The sequence below is a fragment of the Nicotiana tabacum genome, chromosome 14 (assembly GCF_000715075.1).
Source record: "Nicotiana tabacum cultivar K326 chromosome 14, ASM71507v2, whole genome shotgun sequence".
NCBI classification, from domain to species: Eukaryota; Viridiplantae; Streptophyta; class Magnoliopsida; order Solanales; family Solanaceae; genus Nicotiana; species Nicotiana tabacum.
In genome coordinates, this window is record NC_134093.1 from 4,226,967 (window position 1) to 4,248,669 (window position 21,703).

The following is a 21,703-nucleotide window of genomic DNA, read 5'->3' on the forward strand; positions in this document are numbered from 1 at the left end:
TCAAATCACATCCGATTGACCTCAAATTCTGCACACAAGTCATAAATGACATAACAAAGGTATTACAATTTTCAAAATCCGATTCCGACCCTGATATCAAAAAGTCAACCCCCGGTCAAACTTCTAAAAAATTAAACTTTCGACATTTCAAGCCTAATTCCTCTACGGACCTCCAAATAAAATCCGGACACACTCCTAAGCCCAAAATCACCATACGGAGCTACTGGAACTATCTGAATTCGAATTTGAGGTCATTTACATATAGGTCCATATCCGGTCCACTTTTCTAAATTAAGTTTTTTCAATTATGAGATTAAGTATCTTATTTCACTCCGAGTTCCTTCCGGACCCCAACCAACTAACCCGATATAACATAATATAGCTTAAGATCATAAAGGAAATAGAAATGGGGGAAACGGGGCTATAAATTCAAAAATGACCGGCAAGATGAAGGTTATTGAATTCAAAAGCAAGATGAAGGTTATTGAATTCAAAAGCAAGATGAAGGTTATTGAATGACCGGGTATGTAATTTGCTGGTTACCCAAAGTTGATAATGAGATTATCGTTCTTGTCACATGATGGCATGATAGATGTGGTATGTGGCGCGGGATTAAGATTTACATGTAGAAGGTAGCAGTTCATTCTTGAAAGGAAGATCACGAATTTTGGACAGAATGGTCAATTTCAGATAGTTAGATGAATGTTATAACTACTCGGTAATCCTTGAGAAGGGTACGTATTTCAAAAGGCTTACTGTGTTTTGACTTACGGATGTTCATTGGTATTGCAGTACTCACCTGGTTGATAGACAACTGATATTCAAATTATTGCTAGGAGGCACAGAAGAATTATGAAAGTATTCCTTATGGGAAGATCGTGAATGGAAGATGTGTTAGTCATTCTAGTGTTGGAGTTAGGATCAGTTACGGTGATTCATGTGTTTGATGAATTTGGAGACTGGGAGTTCTGATAAGTATATTGTTTTGGGTTGCGGCCTGTTTGAGGTGAGTATTTTATGTTAACTCAGTGGAGGCACTAGTTGTGTTAATTATTTGTGATAGTTACGTGATATAATTGTGCATATATGTGAGGTTTAAGCCTGTCACGACCCGGAATTCCAACCTTCGGGAATGTGATGGCGCCTAACATTTCACTTGCTAGGCAAGCCAACGTTAGAATAATATTAGCCATTTTAAAAAAAATTAAATTAATTAATAACAAGAAAACTAATGCGGATGTAAAGTCTGAAATGTACTGAATAATCCATAATAATAGCGATGTCTAAATACCATCCTAGAATTAGTGTCACAAGTGCACGAGCTACTAGAATAATACAAATAAAGGTCTGAATAAAATAAAGCTATCTAAAAGCAAACACACAGCGAAAATAAGGTAGACGGGGACTTCAAAACTTCGGACGTTGTGCAGTTATACTTCAAGTCTCCTCTAAGAAGCTGGAATCCGAGCAAGTCAATGGTACGCCGCTGGGACCAACTCCGAAATCTGCACAAGAAGTGAAGAGTGTAGTATCAGTACAACCGACCCCATGTACTGGTTAGTGCCGAGCCTAACCTCGACGAAGTGGTGACGAGGCTAAGGCAGGTCACTTACATTAACCTGTACGCAGTAATAGTAATAACCACAATAATAGAATTAAATTAGGTAACTCATTTCTAATAGTTGAAGCCAACTCAGCAGTCATAACCAATTATTATTTCATTCAATTTTTATTGCAGCATAGAACCCGCTCCCACAACATATTGATTTTTAATCCTCCCATATATTTATTTTAATCAAGTATATATAGACTTTTAAATAAGTCTGTCGCGACGAGAAACCCGAACCCCCAATATGGACTTTTAAACAAGTATGTTGCGATGTGCAACCCGATCACCCGATATGGACTTTTAATAAGTTTGTTGCGGCGTGCAACCCGATCCCCCAATATGAACTTTTAATAAGCCTGTTGCGGCGTGCAATCCAATCCCCCAATATGGACTTTTAATAAGTCTGTTGCGGCGTGCAACCCGATCCCCCAATATGGACTATTAATAAGTCTGTTGCGGCATGCAACCCGATCCCCTAATATATTCATTTCAATCAATTCTGCTGTGGCATGCAACCCGCTCCTCCAATATATTCATTTACCAATTCTTATGGAAGAAATTTCCCAACAAATGCAACAATTAATATAAAATTTTTAAGACAACAAGCATACAATAATTATGATTTAATTATGAAACAAACAATGAAAAATAGCAATTTATTATGGAATCAGGGAGAAAATAGGCAGTTTACTATTTAATATGCTAAATGTCAAGTAGCAATTAATGCACATAAATCAAATCAGCATGTAGCAATTATTGCAGGAATTGAAAAATTAATAATTGACAAAGAATAAATCAAATAATTATGCAAATAATTAATTTGACGACGTATAGACACTCGTCACCTTGACTATACGTCGTTACGTGCATTTCACATAACAAATAATTTAAGGGCTCTATTCCCTCAAATCAAGGTTAACCACGATACTTACCTCGCTTTGCAATTTCAATCAATTACTCGACCATAACTTTTCCCTTTAAATTTGTCTCCAAAAGCTTCAAATCTATTCACAAATAATTCGATATGCTCAATACTAACCATAAGAGTTAATTCCATATGAATTTACTAATTTTTCAGATAAAATCAGAAATTTACTTTAAAAATTGATAGTGGGGCCCACATTTCAAATCATGGAAAAACTTACGAAATTAGAACACCCATTCGGAGACGAGTCCAACCATACAAAAATTATCAAATTCCGATATCACATGGACCTTCAAATCTTAAATTTTCGATTTTTGGAAGATTTTATAAAAATCTGATTTTTCTCCAATAATTTCATGGATTCATGATATAAATGAGTATGGAATCATGAAATATAATCAATATAGGATAAGGAACACTTACCCCAATGTTTTCCCGTGAAAATCGCCCAAAAATGACCTTACCCGAGCTCAAAATCGACAATGGTGGAACATCGGTCGAAATCCCATTTCCAGAATTTAAGTTTTGTTGCCCGGGTTTTTATCCTTTGCGAACGCAGTCATCGCCTCGCGTTCGCGAAGCACAATTTTGTGCTGCCCAAATTTTACCCTTCACGAACGCGAAGGCAACCTCACGAACATGATGCATTGCCAGACTTGACCTTCGCGAACGCGAGTTGCCCTTCGCGAATGCGAAGGAAAAAATCCTCTCCAGTCCACTTTGCTCTTCGCGTTCGCGAGAGTACCTTCGCGAACGCGATGAAGGAAATACCAGTTGCAGAAAACCAATTTTTCTAAGTTCAAAGCCATCCCGTAGCCGATCCAAAACTCTCCCGAGCCCTTGGGGCTCCAAACCAAACATGCACCCAAGTCCTAAAACATCATACGGACTTGCTCCCGCGATTTAATCGCCAAAATAACACCTAGAACTATGAATCAGACACCAAATCAAAGGAAATTTTCAAGAAAACATTAAAACTTATATTTTCATAAACGGACGTTCGAATCACGTCAAATCAACTCTGTTTCTCACCAAATTCGACATACATGTCATAAATATTATAGTGGACCTATACTAGGCTCCGGAACCAAAATGCGGAGCTGGTTTCAATAAATCCAACATCAGTAAATTCTTAAAAATTATTAAGCTTTCAAACTTTTAATATTTCATCAAAATTCCATACCTCGGGCAAGGGACCTCAGAATTCGATTCCGAGCATACGCCCAAGTCCCAAATCACGATACGTACCTACCGGAACTGTCAAAATACTGATCCGAGTCCGTTTGCTCAAAATGTTGACCAAAGTCAACTTAGTTGAGTTTTAAAGCTCTATTTCACATTTTAGTCCATTTGCACACAAATACTTTCCAGAAAATTATACGGACTGTGCACGCAAGTCGAGGAATGATAAATAGTGCTTTTCGAGGTCTTAGAACATATAATTAATTATCAAATTTAAAGATGACACTTTGGGTCATCACATTATCCACCTCTAAAATGTTCGTCCTCGAACGGAGTTAGAAAAAGTAACTGAGATGGTGAATAAGTTTGGATATTTACTCCGTATTTCCGACTCAGACTCCCAGGTAGATGCCTCTCCAGCTGACATCTCCAGTCCACCCGAATTGAAGGATAACTCTTAGACCTCAACTGTCAGACATGCCGGGTTAGAATAGCTATCGGCTCCTTCTCATACGTCAAATCCTTGTCCAATTGGACCAAGCTGAAATCTAACACATGGGACGGATCACCATAATATTTCCAGAGCATAGACACATGGAACACCGGATAAACAGCTGATAAACTAGGTGGTAATGCAATCCTGTAGGGTACTTCACCCACCCTTTCAAGAATTTCAAAGGGTCCAATATAGCTAGGGCTCAACTTGCCCTACTTTCCGAACATCCTTACATCTTTCATAGGTGAAACCCAGAGTAATATCCTTTCTCCAACTTTACGGTCGGCATAACTCTTTTTCCAAGACTGAGCCGTGAAAAGTTGATCCTAAATAACCTTGACCTTATCCAAGGCATCCTGTACCAAATCGGTACCTAACAACCGAGCATCTCCCGGTTCAAACCAGCCAATTGGCGAATGACATCGCCTTTCTATAATGCCTCATATGGAGCCGTCTGAATGCTCAACTGGTAGCTATTATTATAAGCAAATTTCGCAAGTGGCAAGAACTGATCTCAAGAACCTCCAAAGTCTATAACACAAGCGCGAAGCATATCTTCCAATATCTCAATAGTGCACTCTGACTGTCCGTCTGTCTGTGGATGAAATATTGTACTCAACGCAAACCGCATGCCTAATTTACGATGTACAACCCTCCATAAGTGTGAGGAAAATTCCATACCTCGATCTGAAATAATAGACACGGGTACACCGTGTAGGCGGACAATCTCACGAATGTAAATTTCAGCTAACCGCTCTGAAGAATAGGTAACTGCCACTGGAATGAAATATGCTGACTTGGTCAACCTGTCCACAATGACCCAAATGCATCAAATTTTCTCTGAGTCTGTGGGAGCCCAACAACAAAATCCATAGTGATACGCTCCCACTTCCACTCAGGAATTTCTAACTTATGAAGCAAACCACCAGGTCTCTGATGCTCGTACTTGACTTGCTGACAATTTAGACACCGAGATACATATGCAACTATATCCTTCTTCATTCTCCCCCACCAGTAATGTTGTCGTAAATCTTGATACATATTGGCGTCTCCTGGATGAATAGAATACCTATAACTATGTGCCTCTTCAAGAATTAATTCACGAAGCCCGTAAACATTAGGCACACAAATACAACCCTGCATTCGCAGAACTCCATCTTCCCCCACAACAACCTTTTTGGTATCACCGTGCCACACCGTGTCGTTAATGTCAAGCAAATGAGGATCATCATATTGCCGCTCTCTGATGCGTTCATATAAAGAAGCTCGAGCGACAGTACAAGCTAGAACCCAACTGGGTTCCGAAACATCTAACCTCTTGAACTGATTAGCCAATGTCTGAATATCTGCAGCTAACGTCCTCTCACCAACTGAAATATATGCAAGACTGCACATACTCTCAACCTTTCTACTCAAAGCATCGGCCACCACATTGTCCTTTCCGGGATGATACAAAATGGTGATATCATAGTCTTTCAATAACTCCAACCATCTTCTCTGCCTAAAATCAAGATCTTTTTGTTTGAACAGATACTGAAGGCGGAATTAATTCCATAAGAAAATAATAATTTTTCATAAAAATTTGAAATTAGCTCAAAAATTGCCCGTGGGGTCCACGTCTCGGAACTCGACAAAAGTTACAAAATTCGGAAGCTCATTCAACCATGAGTCTAATCATACCAATTTTACCAAAATATGACCCCAACTGGACCCTCAAATCTTCAATTTAAACCAAGAGGGTTTTCAAATTTTCCCAACTCAATTCACCAATTAAATGATAAAAATAACCACGGATTCGGGTAATTTAACCAATATTGAGTTAAGAACACTTACCCTATTATTTCCTCTGAACATCACACAAAAATCGCCTCAATCCGAGCTTCAAATCGTCAAAAACTGAAAATGGAACGAAGTCCCATTCTCAGAACTTAAACTCACTGCCCATGCTTTTCCTCTTCGCGAAAGCGGTCAGTGCCTCGCATTCGCGAAGCACAAAATAGCTCCCGTCCTAATTCCTCCTTCTCGTACACAACTTCACCCTCGCGTTCGCGAAGCACAAAATGCCTCTGCCTTATTGCCTTCTACGCGAACACGTTCAACCCATTGCGAATGCGATGCTTCATTCCCCCTCACTACATGAACGCGTAGACCAATTGCCCGGGGTCCTCAGCTTCTTACTCTCTTCTTCGCGAACGCGTAGCACCTCTCGTGTTCGTGATGCACACCCAGTCCACCCTTCGTGAACACATTCTTCTATTCGCGAACGCAAAGAGAAAATATTGCAAGCCTCTCATTTCCTCTTCGCGAACGCGAGGCTTCATTCGCGGACGCGATGAAGGAAACCAGATGGTGCATCAGAAAAATTCCAGCAGGGTTCCAAGTCCATAATCCAACCCGTTAAGGACCTCAACCAAATATACCAACAAGTCCTAAAATATCATACTGACTTGGTCGAACCCTCAAATCACCTCAAAAAATGCTAAAACCATGAATTACACCCCAATTCAAGCCTAATGAACTTTGAAATTTCTAATTTCTACAAACGACTCCGGAACCTATCAAATCATGTCCGATTGACCACAAATTTTGCACACAAGTCATAAATGATATAATAGAGGTATTCCAATTTTCAGAATCAGATTCTGAACCTGATATCAAAAAGTCAACCCCCCGGTCAAACTTCTCAAAAATTAAACTTTTGGCATTTCAAGCCTAATTCCTCTAAGGACCTCCAAATAATATTCCAGACAGGCTCCTAAGACAAAAATTACCATACAGAGCTATTGGAATTATCATAATTCAAATCCGATATCATTTACACATAGGTCCATATCCGGTCCACTTTTCTAACCTATGTTTTTTCAATTCTGAGACTAAGTGTCTTATTTCACTCCGAGTTCCTTCCGGACCCGAACCAACTAACCCGATATAACATAATATAGCTTAAGAGAATAAAGGAAACAGAAATGAGGGAAACGGGGCTATAACTCTCAAAACGACTGACCAGGACGTTACAGAATTCCTCCTGGAATGAAGCATGATGAAGCTTATTGAATGACCGGGTATGTAATTTGTTGGTTACCCAAAGTTGATAATGAGATTATCGTGCTTGTCACATGATGGCATGATAGATGTGGTATGTGGCGCGGAATTAAGATTTACATGTAGAAGGTGGCAGTTCATTCTTGAAAGGAAGATCACGAATTTTGGACAGATTGGTCAATTTCAGATAATTAGATGAATGTTATAACTGCTCGGTAATCCCTGAGAAGGTTACGCATTTCATAAGGCGCATTGTATTTTAACTTACGGATGGTCATTGGTATTACAGTACTCACCTGGTTGATAGACAACTGATATTCAAATTATTGCTAGGTGGAAGGGAAGAATTATGAAAGTATTCCTTATGGGAAGATCGTGAATGGAAGATATGTTAGTCATTCTAGTGTTGGAGTTGGGATCAGTTACGGTGATTCATGTGTTTGATGAATTTGGAGACTGGGAGTTCTGAGAAGTATATTGTTTTGGGTTGCGGCCTGTTTGAGGTGAGTATTTTATGTTAACTCAGTGGAGGCACTAGTTGTGTTAATTATTTGTGATAGTTACGCGCTATAATTGTGCATATATATGAGTTTTGAGCTTGTCACGACCCGGAATTCCCACCTTCGGGACCGTGATGGAGCCTAACATTTCACTTGCTACGCAAGCCAATGTTAGAATAATATTAGCCATTTTAAAAAAAAATTAAATTAATTAATAACAAGGAAATCAATGCGGAAGTAAAGTCTGAAATGTATTGAATAATCCATAATAATAGCGATGTCTAAATACCATCCCAGAATTAGTGTCACAAGTGCACGAACTACTAGAATAATACAAATAAAGGTCTGAATAAAATAAAGTTGTCTGAAAGCAAACACACAGCTAAAATAAGGTAGATGGGGACTTCAAAACTGCGGACGCTGTGCAGTAAGTCTCCTCTGAGTAGCTGGAATCCGAGGAAGTCTATGGTACGCCGCTGGAACCAACTCCGAAATCTGCACAAGAAGTGCAGAGTGTAGTATCAATACAACCGAACCCATGTACTGGTAAGTGCCGAGCCTAACCTCGACGAAGTAGTGACGAGGCTAAGGAAGGTCACTTACATTAACATGTACACAGTAATAGTAATAACTACAATAATAGAATTAAATTAGGTAACTCATTTCTAATAATTGAAGCCAACTCAGCAGTAATAACCAATTATTATTTCATTCAATTTCTGTTGCAGCGTGCAACCCGCTCCCGCAACATATTCATTTTCAATCCTCCCATATATTTATTTTAATCAAGTATATATAGACTTTTAAATAAGTCTGTCGCGACGAATAACCCGAACCCCCAATATGGACTTTTAAACAAGTATGTTGCGATGTGCAACCCGATCACCCAATATGGACTTTTAATAAGTTTGTTGTGGCATACAACCCGATCCCTCAATATGGACTTTTAATAAGTCTGTTGCGGCGTTCAACCCAATCCCCCAATATGGACTTTTAATAAGTCTGTTGCAGCGTGCAACCCGATCCCCCAATATGGACTTTTAATAAGTCTGTTGCGGCGTGCAACCCGATCCCCCAATATAATCATTTCAATCAATTCTGTTGTGGCATGCAACCCGCTCCTCCAATATATCCATTTACCAATTCTTATGGAAGAAATTGCCCCATTAAATGCAACAATTAATATAAAATTTTTAAGAAAACAAGAATACAATAATTATGATTTAATTATAAAACAAACAATGAAAAATAGCAATTTATTATGGAATCAGGGAGAAAATAGGCAGTTTACTATTTAATATGCTAAATGTCAAGTAGCAATTAATGCACATAAATCAAATCAGCATGTAGCAATTATTGCAGGAATTCAAAAATTAATATTTGATAAAGAATAATTCAAATAATTATGCAAATAATTAATTTGATGACGTATAGACACTCGTCACCTTGCCTATACGTCGCTACATGCATTTCACATAACAAATAATTTAAGGGTTCTATTCCCTCAAGTCATGGTTAACCACGACACTTACCTCGCTTTGCAATTTCAATCAATTACTCGACCACAACTTTTCCCTCTAAATTTGTCTCCAAAAGCTTCAAATCTATTCACAAATAATTCGATATACTCAATACGAACCATAAGAATTAATTCCATACGAATTTACTAATTTTCCGGATAAAATCATAAATTAACTTTAAAAATTGACAGTGGGGCCCATATCTCAAATCTTAGAAAAACTTACGAAATTAGAACACCCATTCCGAGACGAGTCCAACCATACAAAAATTATCAAATTCCGATGTCACATGAACCTTCAAATCTTAAATTTTTGATTTTTGGAAGATTTTATAAAAAACTGATTTTCTCCCATAATTTCACGGATTCATGATACAAATGAGCATGGAATCATGAAATATAATTAATATAGGATAAGGAACACTTACCCCAATATTTTCCCATGAAAATAGCCCAAAAAAGGCCTTACCCGAGCTCAAAATCGACAATGGTGGAACATGGGTCGAAATCCCATTTCTAGAATTTAAGTTCTGTTGCCCAGGTTTTTACCCTTCGCGAACGCGGTCAGTGCCTCGCGTTCGTGAAGCACAATTTTGTGCTGCCCAAATTTTACCCTTCGCGAACTCGAAAGCAACCTCACGAATGCGATGCATTGCCTGACTTGACCTTCGCGAACACGAGTTGCTCTTGGCGAACGCGAAGGCAAAAATCCTCTCCAGTCCACTTTGCTCTTCGCGTTCGCAAGAGTACCTTCGCGAATGGGATGAAGGAAATACCAGTTGCAGAAAACTAATTTTTCTAAGTTCAAAGTCATCCCGTAGCCAACCCAAAACTCTCCTGAGCCCTTGGGGCTCCAAACCAAACATGCACCCAAGTCCTAAAATATCATTCAGACTTGCTCGCGTGATTAAATAGCCAAAATAACACCTAGAACTACGAATCGGATACCAAATAAAAGGAAATTTTCAAGAAAACTTTAAAACTTATATTTTAATAAACGGACGTCCGAATCACGTGAAATCAACTCCGTTTCTCACCAAATTCGACATACATGTCACAAATATTATAGTGGACCTATACCGGGCTCCGGAATCAAAATACGGACCCGATGTCAATAAATCGAACATCAGTAAATTCTTAAAAATCATTAAGCTTTCAAACTTTTAATATTTTATCAAAATTTCATACCTCGGGCTAGGGACCTCAGAATTTGATTCCGAGCATACGCCCAAGCCCCAAATCACGATACGGACCTATCAAAACAGTTAAAACACTGATCCGAGTCCGTTTGCTCAAAATATTGACCAAAGTCAACTTAGTTGAGTTTTAAAGCTCTATTTCACATTTTAATCCATTTTCACACAAAAAGTTTTTGAAAAATTATAAGGAATGTGAACGCAAATCGATAAATGATAAATAGTGCTTTTCGAGGTCTTAGAACATATAATTAATTATCAAATTTTAAGATGACACTTTGGGTCATCACATTATCCACCTCTAAAACAAACGTTCGTCCTCGAACGGAGTTAGAAAAAGCAACTGAGATGGTGAATAAGTGTGGATATTTACTCCGTATGTCCGACTCGGACTTCCAGGTAGATGCCTCTACCGGCTGACCTCTCCAGTCCACCGGAATTGAAGGATAACTCTTAGACCTCAACTATCGGACCTGCCGGGTTAGAATAGCTACCGGCTCCTCCTTATAAGTCAAATCCTTGTCCAATTGGACTGAGCTGAAATCTAACACATGGGACGGATCACCATAATATTTCCGAAGCATAGACACATGGAAAACCGGATGAACCGCTGATAAACTAGGTGGTAATGCAAGCCTGTAGGCTACTTCACCCACCCTTTCAAGAATTTCAAAGGGTCCAATATACCTAGGGCTCAACTTGCCCTTCTTTCCGAACCTCATTATACCTTTCATAGGTGAAACCCGGAGTAATATCCTTTCACCAACCATGAATGAAATATCACGAACTTTACGGTCGGCATAACTTTTTTTGCCTAGACTGAGCTGTGCGAAGTCTATCCTAAATAACATTGACCTTATCCAATGCATCCTGTACCAAATCGGTACCTAATAACCGAGCCTCTCCCGGTTCAAACCAGCCAACTGGCGAACGACATCGTCTTTCGTATAATGCCTCATATGGAGCCATCTGAATGCTCGACTGGTAGCTATTATGTGTAAACAACCCCGGAATAGATTTTTGATGATTCCAATAGCTCCGTATGGTGATTTTGGACTTAGGAGCGTGTCCGAAAAATTATTTGGAAGTCCGTAGTAGAATTTAGCTTGAAATGGCTAAAATAGATAGTTAAAGTTTGGAAGTTTGACCGGGGAGTTGACGTTTTGATATTAGGGTCAGAATTCGATTCTGAAAATTTGAATAGCTTTATTATGTAATTTATGACTTGTGTGAAAAATTTGAAGTCATTTCGGATTAATTTGATGTGCTTCGGCACAAGATATAAAATTTAAAAGTTCAAAGTTCATAGATTTTGATTTGAGGTGCGATTCAACGTTTTGATGTTGTTTGATGTGATTTGAGGTCTCGAGTAGGTCCGTGTTATGTTATGAAACTTGTTGGTTTATTTTAACGGGATCTCGGGGGCCTCAGGGGAGTTTCGGGATGAGTTTTGAGCGAGTACGGGCTTTTCAGCACTCTAATGTTGTTATGGGGGTCTTTGGAAGTGCGGACCTCACATTTTGGGAGTTCTGAGGCAAAATGGAAGTGCGGACCTCAGGGGAATTGTGCGGACCGCACAATTTTGTGTGCAGCCACACTTCAGGCCGCAGAGGAGTGTGCAGGCCGCACAATTTTGCGTGCGGCCGCACTCAGGAACTCTTAGATTTGCTGGTCCGAATTCGGAAGCTTATATCTTTTGATGTACGAGGAATTTTGAGATGATTCAAAAATGAAAGTTGTATCCATTCGTGTCTAGTTTTTAGAAAAGTATGGCCAAAATTGTAGAGAAAGGTATGGCCAAAATACTAAAGCATGGCAGTGCAGTCACCAAGAGAGTGCGGCCGCACAATTTGTGTGCGACCGCAGGAGCTGGGATGTGCGGCTGCACTTGGAATTGTGCGGAATGCACATGTTGAGTTCAAAGAATGTACTATATAACCGAGGCTTAGGTTATTATTTTATTTTTGGACCTTGGGAGCTCGATTTGAGACGATTTTTCATGAACTTTTCAAGAAACGCATCGAGGTAAGTGATTCTAGCTTAGATTTGGTTAACATACATGAATATATCATTGTTTTCATCATTTAATCAGTATTATGAGATGGGAATTTGGGGAAAATTGTAGAAATTTCATAAAATAATTTTTTGGGATTTGAACACCGATTCGGAGTCGGATTTGAGTAAAATTTGTATGGTTGAACTGGTAATTGAATGAGTTGTCGAATTTTGTGAGTTTTGTCAGATTCCGAGACGTGGGCCCCGTGGGAGATTTTTGAGTTAAATTTTGGATTTTTATGGAAAATTTGCATTTTTCTTGTGGAATTGATTCCAATAAATTTTATTGAGTGAATCGAATTATTTGTGACTAGATTCGAGGCGTTTGGAGGCCAATTCACGAGGCAAAGGCTTAGCGGAATAATAATTTCACGGTTTTAGGTAAGTAACAGTTATAAATCTAGTCCTGAGGGTATGAAACCCCAAATTTTATGTCATATAATTATTTTGGAGGTGACGGGCATGTGGGGGTGCACCGAGGGGATTGTGACTTGGTCCGTCCCGTGAAACTGTAAAGTTGAATAACTTGTTGTTAGCTATATGCTCTCTGTGTGTTGAAGAAATTTGACAGTAAATCATGCTTAGGCTATGTGATAGTACTATTGGGACCTGCAGAGGTCGCGTACTTGTTGAATTATTTACTAATTGCTGTCTTATACTCAATCATAATCTTACTTGTGTATCATACCTGAGTCTTTCTTGACATTTGTTGATACACTATATTATCTTTGTTTGGGCCGATCTTTGTGATTTCTGAGAGCCCGAGAGACTAGAGAGATTGATGACTAAGTGAGGCTGAGGGCCTATCGTAGGTATGGATATTATAGCACGTGAGTTATCCGTGCAGCACGTGAGTTGTCCGTGCAGATTAAAGTGCTTGGGCTGTAGGAGCCCCTCCGGAGTCTGTACACTCCCAGTGAGCGCGGGTACCTATTGAATGTGAGTGCTGAGGGCTGAGAGCCGAGTGGTTGAGCTGTTGTGACGAGTTGAGTGACTGTTGCCCTGAGAGGCTGTACTTGCTTTTCATGTGATGTTGCAATTAGTTTCTATCTGTCATTGTTGTGAAATTCTCTGAAAGATTTTCTATCCGGATTATATGAAGTTGAACTATATAAACTGATTTGACTTAAACTGCCGGATTTGTAAGCATGTCTACTCCCTGCTGGAATTACTGAAAATGAACTGTAACTGTATAGCTCGTCACTATCCTGAGTTCCTTATTTATTATTATTACTTGCTGAGTTGGTTGTACTCATATTACACCCTGCACTTCGTGTATAGATCCAGGTATTTTCGGACATAGAAGGTGTTAATTCTCTCGTGCAGTTGATTTTTCGGAGATCCAAAGGTAGCTATCGTGTTTTGCAGATCTTGTCTCTCCTTCCCTATCTCCTTGTTTACTATATTTGGTCTTAGACAATTATAGACCGTATTTTCCAGACATGTATTCACATTAGATGCTCATGTACTCAGTGACATCGGATTTTGGGAGCATTTATATTTGTACTTGTGAGATTTCTTCCGCTGAAATTAATCATTATGTTTTTGTATTTAAAAGATATGTGGTTTATTGAGATTGTCGGCTTGCCTAGTATTGAGATAGGCGTCATTACGACGGGTTAGGTTTTGGGTCATGACAGTTTGGATGAGTACATTGAATTTGATATGAAATAGTGAAATGTATGTGATGATGGAAGATATGGTGATCCACTTGTATGTTATTCTCCAAATAGTATAATTTATAGATGCCCAAAATGTGTTCGATTTATTGCATGTATGGAATCTCAAGTTTATTTCTGTCGTGATGATATTCGCCATTAATCATATATCACACTGCTCTTTTGTTAAGAGTCTTTCTGTTGATGGCAAAAACCTCTAAGTTTTTTATTAATATCCATTGACGCTGTTTAATAAGATTGTCAGTCACCATTTTGTTTTCTTCTTTAATCAATGAGATGGTTGCCTAAGCTTTACAAAGTTAATTATTAAATTTTATTAAATTTATTGCCTTCCGTTTGGGGGAAAAAGGAGTGTGAGTACAACTTCTAATATTCACTTTAGATACTACAAAGTTAATTAGCCATCTCTAATTTGATTTCAAGGTTGTGTAGGTCCTTATACTCAATCCTGAAATTTTTCCTCTTCAGCTGCCTGCAATATTCATATAAACTTGAAAGTAAGCTACTTTCAGTTCCAGTCGCATGTCAGTGATTATTACAAGCTTCTTTGCTGCTTTTAGTTTCTATGGTATTTCAGTCAACTTGCTTTTGCAAATGTTAAGAAATTATAGTATAGCTAGAAGCAATAGATCCTCCTATTTTCAGCTTCACTACGAAATGATTTATAAACTTCCACAATTTCAAAAGACTATCCATGATTTTTGAAGTTAATGATATAAAAGTAAAGAGTTATTTTAGCAATTCTTTATTTGCATCAGTGTCTAACACATAAAGCATGAACTGCAATTGTAAAACTAAATGCTTCTTGGTGATAAGTGATAACCATAACTTACAAGTTCGTAGTTCGGCAAGCTCCTTGGATCTCGAGTTCATTCTCAAGAAATTGTAAATATTGAGGCAGTTTCTCCCCTTATTGCAAATGTTTTACATCTCAGGTGGAAAATCTTTATGGAACCTTACATTAATTTGTTAACTCATTTGGGTTCATTATCTAAGCAGGAACCATGAAAACCTTGCAACGGAAATGTCGTTATCACATTTCAAATATATGTCTGTTCCGGAGCTTTGCTGTTTGAGCTTACGTCATCTACTACCTTATTAGGTGCTTAATCTCTTTATATTCATATAGAAAAAAACCAAATCAAAAGATCAATTTTAAATTGTTTGTTATACATATGGAGAAGATTCTACTAAAAGATGAATACCATGAAAGAATAGAATTTTTCTCATAATATGTAAATTTTCATTTCGTCATATCTTTGAAAATTATGTTAGATTTTCTTAAATCCGTTCCTGTTAAATTTTTTTGCTTCCCGTCTTAAGGCCTACAATCCTTAGATCATGTAAGGAAATGGGTTCCATTTGACTTATAATTCTCAGTAAGGACTGTCTAATGTTCATGTTTGCTGATCATCTTCATGTATACTTGTTCTCGATACAAATAGCTGATCAATGAGCTAGTTTGGCCCCAATGCACCTTATTATTATTATTATTATTATCATCATCATCATCATCATCATCATCATTATTACTATTATTATTATTATTATTATTATTATTATTATTATTATTTTATTCTCATCTCTAAGTGACAAACTAAAGATGGTTGCTGCTGCATTTTCCTTTGCTTCCACACTTCTAGCTGTGAGAAAAGGATAAGGTAACCAACCTAAAAAAAGATAAGTAAATTACATGATAATGGTTTGATTCTGAAGGGCCAAAATAAAGTTTTAAAGCAGATTTCCTTCAACTGGTTTGTCTTGGTGCAACATTTGTACGGATTGAGTTGATGTTTTAAAGAATTGAAAATTTCTCTATGTTAGTTGTTGGTTTTGGAATTGGCTGAAGGATGAGTAGTGTGTAGCCCTTTCCTTGGCTTGGTTCTTGATGTTTCATGGTTACTACTAATCATATGATTTAGTCCATAAGCTTGTCCTTACAATTTCTTCTTTCAGACGAGAGTTTGGTTGTGGCAAACTGAGGGCTTTCTTAAGGTAAATGTTTTGCCTCTGCGGAATTCGTCCTTTCATTAGTTTAATTTGTTGAATTGTTAATCATTGTTAGCTTGTATTTTTGATTATGTGAAAGTGTTAATGTGTTATTCTTCCTAAATAACAGGGATAAGGTTCTTAAACAACCACAAGAGACGTTGACCAAGGAGGAGTTTGAAGACATTTATTATTCAATTTTTGAATTTTTTCGTATGTATAAGTGTAGAATGACAATGAACAATGAAGTAAATGAGTTTAAGTGGATACATTATTTTCCTAATATGTAGAAGTTCTAAATCAACTAAAATTTTGCATACTAAAAATTCCTTGTCTAAACATCTATATAATGAGGCCTAACGTCATATTTCCTTTTTTGCGAAAAAAGAAAGGTTAATGAGACTTAGAATAGGTATTACATTGCTTCGTTGGCCAATGAAACATATCACTTTTGTCACGACCCAAAAATCTCACCACAGGCGTCGTGATGGTATTTAGTCTCTAAGACCAAGTAAGCCGATTATAATCATAATTCAAGCCATTTTTTAAAACTTATAATTTAATACAATCACCAAAGACTGGTAATACTGAGTCACGAACTCTAACTGAATATATGGAATGATCTCGAGAACCGAATGTACCATATTGTTCGAATAAGAAAGTAACAGTACTATAAAATGGAAAGACTCCAAGGGACGGCGATGACCAAGCAGTCATACCTTGAATCCTTGCGATCATACTCAAATCTCTGTCCGAATCCGATATCTTCAATACTTGGCTCTGCACAAAAATGTGCAGAAGTGTAGTATGAGTACACCACGGTCGGTACCCAGTAAGTATCAAGACTAACTTCAGTTGAGTAGTGACGAGGTACAGTCAAGACACTCACTAGTCAAATAACCTATGCAATATAGCATACAAAAATAATAGAAAATAAATAGCAGTGATAGCAACACCAATCAACTAGTGATTTAAACTGCAAGGCAACAGGAACACCATAAATATTGCTCAAACGAATAATAAACACAACTACAACCAATTAATCAAGTCCTTCAAGATATACATCTTTTATCTATAAGTTTTTCAATAAACGTCTCTAGAATATAATCATTTTCAATAAATATATTTCGAATATACTTCCTTCAAATAAATATCTTTCCAGTATAATTCTTTCAAATAAATATATTTCGAATATAATTCTTTCTAATAAATATTCTTTCAAATATTTTGACAAGAGTGGGTTGCTCTAGTGGTAAGCATCCTCCACTTTCAACCAAGAGTTTGTGAGTTCGAGTCACCCCAAGAGCAAGGTGGGGAGTTCTTGGAGGGAGGAAGCCGAGGGTCTATCGGAAATCTCCTCTCTACCCCATGGTAGGGGTAAGGTCTGCGTACACACTACTCTCCCCAGACCTCACTAGTGGGATTATACTGGGTTGTTGTTGTTGTTGTTGTAAATATCTTTCAAATATAATTTTTTCAAGTAAATATCTTTCAACTATAATTCTTTCAAATAAAAGTCACCATGTGACACCTCATTTAACTCTCCTGGCGTGAGAAATATATTCAACATATCACATCAAATGGCATGCTAATACCTTCATGCACTTTTCTCATTGTCACGACCCGAAGTTACCATTTTCGGACCGTGATGGCGCCTAACATTTCACTTGCTAGGCAAGCCAACATTAGAATAATATTATCCATTTTTAAAATAATTTTTGAATTTGTTAATAACAAAGAACAAATGCGGAAGTAAAGTCTAAAATATAGTGAATAATCCATAAAAACGACGGTGTCTAAATACCATCCTAGTATTGGTGTCACAAATGCACGAGATTCTAGAATAAATACAAATAAAGGTCTGAATAAAATAAAGTTGTCTGGAAACAAACACACAACTAAAGTAAAGTAAACGGGGACTTCAGAACTGCGAACGCCGTGCAGTTATATCTCAAGTCTCCTCTGAGTAGCTGAAATCCAAGCAAGTGTATGGCACGCCGCTGAGACCAACTCCAAATTCTGCACAAGAAGTGCACAGTGTAGTATCTGTACAACCGACCCCATGTACTGGTAAGTGCTGAGCCTAACCTCGACGAAGTAGTGACGAGGCTAAGGCGGGTCACTTACATTACCTGTACGCAATATTAGTAACAACAACAATAATAGAAATAAATCAGGTAACTCATTTATAATAATTGAAGCCAACTCAGCAGTCATAACCAAATATCATTTCCATCAATTCTGTTACAACGTGCAACCCGCTCTCACAATATATTCACATTCAATTCTGTTGCAGCGTGCAACCCGCTCTCATAATATATTCACATTCGGTTCTGTTGCGGCGTGCAACCCGCTCCTTCAATATATTCATTTTAATCAAGTCTATTTCAGCGTGCAACCCGATCCCCCAATATATATATATGTATGTCGACTTTTAAATAAGTCTGTTGTGGCGTGCAGCCTGATCCTCCAATATAGACTTTTAATAAGTCTGTTGCGGCGTGCAACCCGATCCTCCAATATGGACTTTTTAATAAGTCTGTTGCGGCGTGCAACCCGATCCTCCAATATATTCATTATAATTAATTCTGTTGCGGCGTGCAACCCGATCCTCCAATATATTCATTATAATCAATTCTGTTGTGGCGTGCAATCCGATCCTCCAACATATTCAATTACCAATTCTTATAGAAGAAATTTCCCCAATAAATGCAATAATTAATATAAAATTATAAGACAACAAGCATACAATAATTATGATTTAATTATGAAACAAACAAAGGCAAATAGCAAATTATTATAGAAATCATAGAGAAAATATGCACTTTAATATTTAATATGCTAAATGTCAAATAAAAATTAAGGCACATAATTCAAATAGAATGTAATAATTAATGCAGGAATTCAAGAATTAATATTTGACAAATAATAGGAGAGAAACAATTATTATAATAATTAATTCATGATTTAAAAAAAATTATGATTTTTCAAGTAAGCAGGCAAATAATTTGATGATGTATAGACACTCGTCACCTCGCCTATACGTTGTTCACATGCATTTCACATAACAATTAATTTAAGGGTTCTATTCCCTCAAGTTAAGGTTAACCACGATACTTATCTCGTTTTGCAAATTCCAATCAATTACTTGACCACAACTTTTCCTTTTAAATTTGTTTCCAAAAGTTTCAAATCTATTCACAAACAATTCGATATACTCAATACGAATCATAGAAATTAATTCCATATGAATTTATAAATTTTTCGGATAAAAATCCAAAATTTATTAAAATATTCGACAGTGGGACGCACATCTCAAATCCCGGAATAACTTACGAAATCCGAACATTCATTCTGAAACGAGTCTAACTATACAAAAATTATCCAATTCCGATGTCAAATGGACCTTTAAATCTTAAATTTTCGTTTTTGGAAGATTTTATAAACAAATCTGATTTTTCTTCCATAAATTCACAGATTCATGATATAAATGAGTATGAAATCATGAAATATAATCAATATAGGATAAGTAATACTTATCCCAATATTTTCCCGTAGAAATCGCCCAAAAATCGCCTTACCCGAGCTCAAAAATGGAAAAGGGTTGAAAATGGGATTCATCCCATTTTCCAGAACTTAAGTTCTGTTTCTTGGACTTTTACCATTCGCGAACTCAGTCAGTGCCTCGCGTTTGCGAAGAACATATTTGTGCTGTCCCATTTTACACTTCGCGAACGCGAGGGCTACTTCGCGACTGCGAAGCTTGCCTAGCTTGGACTTCGCGAACGTGAGATTCCCTTCGCAAATGCGAAGGCAATAATCTTGGCCAGCCTCTTTCCCTTCGCGAACGCGAGGCTTCGGTCGCGAACGCGAAGCTTTGAACCTCAAGCCTTTGCGAACGCGGCCACTCTGTCGCGAATGCGAAGCACAAAATGTGCCAGCCCCAATTTGCTCTTCGCGTTTGCGAGAGTACCTTCACGAATGCGAAGAAGAATATACCAGAAGCCTGAAGTTTGCAGAAAACCAGATTTCCTAAGTCCGAAAATGATCCGTTAACCACCCGAAACCAACCCGAGCCCTCGGGGCTCCAAACCAAATATGCACCCTAGTCCTAAAACATCATACGAACTTGATCGCAGTATCAAATTGCTAAAATAACACCAAGAAATACGAATCGGACACCAGATCAAAGGAAATTTCCGAGAGAACTTTAAAATTTATATTTTTATAACCTGACGTCCGAATCACATCAAATCAACTCCGATTCTCACCAAATTTGGCAGACACATCATAAATATTATAGTGGACTTACACCGGGCACCGGAACCAAAATATGGACCCGAGGTCAGTAAATCCAACATCTGTAATTTCTTAGAAATCATTAAGCTTTCAAACTTTTAATTTTTCATCAAAATTCTATATCTCGTGCTAGGGACCTCGGAATTCGATTTCGGGCATACGCCCAAGTCCCAAATCACGATACGGACATACTGGAATAGTCAAAATACTGATCTGGGTCCGTTTGTTCAAAATGTTGACCAAAGTCAACTTAGTTGAGTTTTAAAGCTCTATTTCACATTTTAATCCATTTTTCACATAAAAACTTTTCGGAAAATTATACGGACTGCGCACACAAGTCGAGGAATGATAAATGGTGCTTTTCGATTTCTTAGAGCACAAAATTACTTATTAAATTTAAAGATGACATTTTGGGTCATCACATTCTCCACCTCTAAAACAAACGTTCGTCCTCGAACGGAGTTAAAAAAAAAGTACTTGAGCTAGTGAATAAGTGTGGATATTTACTCCGCATGTCCGACTCGGACTCCTAGGTAGATGCCTCTACCGGCTGACCTCTCCATTGCAACTGAACTTAAGCATAACTCTTAGACCCAACTGTCGGACCTGCCGGGATAGAATAGCCACCGGCTCCTCCTCGTAAGTCAAATCTTTGTCCAATTGGACTGAGCTCAAATCTAACACATGGGACGGATCACCATGATATTTCCGGAGCATAGACACATGGAACACTAGATGAACCGCTGATAAACTAGATGGTAATGCAAGCCTGTAGGCTACTTCACCCACCCTTTCAAGAATTTCAAAGGGTTCGATATACCTAGGGCTAAACTTTCCCTTCTTCCTGAACCTCATAACACCTTTCATAGGTGATACCCGGAGCAATATTCTTTCTCCAACCATGAATGCAATATCATGAACTTTACGGTCGGCATAAACTTTTTGCCTAGACTGAGCTGTGCGAAGTCGATCCTGAATAATCTTGACCTTATCCAACGCATCCTGTACCAAATCGGTACCCAACAACCGAGCCTCTCCCGGTTCAAACCAACCAACTGGAAATCGGCATCGCCTTCCATATAATGCCTCATATGGAGCCATCTGAATGCTCGACTGGTAGCTATTATTATAAGCAAACTCTGCATGTGGCAAGAAATGACAAGAACCTCCAAAGTCTATAAAACAAGCGCGGAGCATATCTTCCAATATCTA

General features: G+C 37.9%; 1 pseudogene; it reads right to left on the reverse strand.

The window, feature by feature from the left end:
- Positions 1 to 5,210: 5,210 nt before the first annotated feature.
- Positions 5,211 to 21,703, reverse strand: part of LOC142169198 (uncharacterized) — a 93,762-nt pseudogene continuing 77,269 nt past the window's right edge.